This window comes from Seriola lalandi, unplaced genomic scaffold (assembly GCF_002814215.2).
Source record: "Seriola lalandi dorsalis isolate HSWRI2012SDOR001 ecotype SW California unplaced genomic scaffold, Sedor1 jcf7180002052279, whole genome shotgun sequence".
NCBI classification, from domain to species: Eukaryota; Metazoa; Chordata; class Actinopteri; order Carangiformes; family Carangidae; genus Seriola; species Seriola lalandi.
This window is the reverse complement of record NW_019522832.1, coordinates 26,505-28,545: the sequence shown is the minus strand read 5'-3', so window position 1 is coordinate 28,545 and position 2,041 is coordinate 26,505. Positions and strand designations below refer to the sequence as shown.

At 36.9% G+C, this 2,041-nt stretch overlaps 1 protein-coding gene across 1 annotated transcript in view; it reads right to left on the bottom strand.

Annotated features, from left to right (window-relative positions):
• The window catches only part of LOC111650493 (APOBEC1 complementation factor), a 16,068-nt gene extending 14,237 nt beyond the window's left edge, over positions 1-1,831 (bottom strand). Inside the window, 1 exon segment of the mRNA XM_087172359.1 lies at positions 1,670-1,831. The gene's annotated coding sequence lies outside the window, so the exon portion shown is untranslated.
• Between the last annotated feature and the right edge of the window lie 210 nt (positions 1,832-2,041).

The window sequence follows — 2,041 nt, the reverse complement described above, 5'->3', positions numbered from 1 at the left end:
ACAAATTTCTTCCTGGAAACAGAAAAATCTTGATTTCAGTGCAAAGTGTCAGAAAACCCTGTTTACAGATGTTAAACGCAGCAGCTGGAATCTACGGAAGCCCAGACATACCAGGAAGAGAAAAAAGTTAAAGTGATAAAAAATAACAATATTTAGTGAAAGTGACTTTTGAAGGAGAAATTTAACATTGAAATTTTAGTAATTATGAGTAAAAATATTTCGATTATGAGATATTATCTAAGTCAAAACGATGAAACATTCTGTGTAAAGAAATTAAATTTCCTATCTTCCAATTTGTCTTAATAATAGTAGTAAAAATTCTGTCACTTATTTAGTAAAAATTAAGAAATAGTATTTTCAAATTTTGACATATTTTTTTTATTTTGAGGTACACAAAGGTTTTTGCTTTGCATCAATTTTAATTATAATGCCACACATTACAAATCAGAGGGTTTGAAATCTCTGCCCTACAATTTGAATGAGGAAATAAAAAAATGTATTAAATTCATCATTCCTAACTTTTCCCTTTTTATAAATAAACCAGACTCATCAATTTCAATCAATCGTCATTAATGAGTCACAGGTTGATCTTCAGCATTAATCACACGCAACCTTGATTGATGGCAGCGAATTTAGGAATGTCCTACGATTCCCAGCATGCCGTTCAGCAAATCTGCTTTATCAGCCTTTTTTTTCTCTTACATTAATCTCAGTCATCTGTTGGTTCACGTTTAGACTCTGTAGCACCACAGTTCATCCGACAGCCACACACAGCAGGAGACTGCACACACCACACAAACTCTAGCAATCACTTCAAAGGTAAATATAATACAGTATATAATATAATATATATATTAAAGTATTTTAGTTTAAAATGTTTCATAATGATATGTAGGAAACAACAGTTTTACATCATGTCAACGATTTCCATGCATCGCTGAGATCGCTACGGAAGTTAGCATGCTAACATGCTAGCCCCATCCAGTCCTGTGATACCACTGTGTACCTGAGGAGGCGATAGTGAGTCACTACAGCGTCCAGTCGCAGCGTTTCTTCTAGACTGGTAAGTGAACAGCTGTTAATGCTAACATTAGCTACGTAGCGATAGCAAAAGCTCACAGATAGCACATTTAAATAGTGTTTTAAGAACACATTTAAAAACATTACAGCTGGGGTTTATGCAGAAAAATTGTGACAATCTCTTCCCTGAACCCCCCCCTTTTTTTTAATTTAACCGTAACTAAAGTCGTGTTATTATTTTTATCTTCACCCTTAAAAACTTTAAATGTGGCAGAAATGTAAATCTCATGTTGAAAACGCCTTCCACATTAAAGGTAAAACATTAAAACACCAGTTTTTGAGGACATGCACATACTCTCGGTAGAGAGACATTCACTTGTTATCTCTCTCTCTCTTTGTCTTTTAGTCTATTTTGAATAACACAAACAGCGGTAGAGCGACACTTACTTTACACTCTCTCTCTCTCTCTCCATTATAATCCTGTTTGTTCAGTCCAGCCTTTCTGGTGGCTCCTGTTCATCACACACCAGTGAAGAAGAGTGGTCGAACGACATTTACTTTACATGATTTCTCTCTCTCTCTCTGTCTGTGTCTTAAAATGTAAAATTCAAATCTAAAAACTTTATTTGGATGAAAAAGAAAAACTCACCTGAGCAATTTCAGAGATCACCTCCCTCCGATCAGAGCTGTGTCATTCTGAGCACCGTGTGTGTGTGTTCACGTGTCATCATGGGCCTGTGTGTGTGTGTGTGTGTGTGAGTGTGTGTGTGTGTGTGTGTGTGTGTGATCACATCATATCAAACTCCAAAGGTTCACTGTCTTGGTGTTAGCTTTACGAGCCAGCCGACGTTAATGTTTAACCTGCTGCTATCTGTGGACACACACACACACATGCAAATACACAGATGTAACACACACAGACCTGAGTGTGTGTGTGTGTGTGTGTGTGAGTGTGTGTCCGCGTGTGTGTGTGTGTGTGCATGTTTGTGTGTCTGTGTGTGTTAGTAGGTGAAGAGACCTT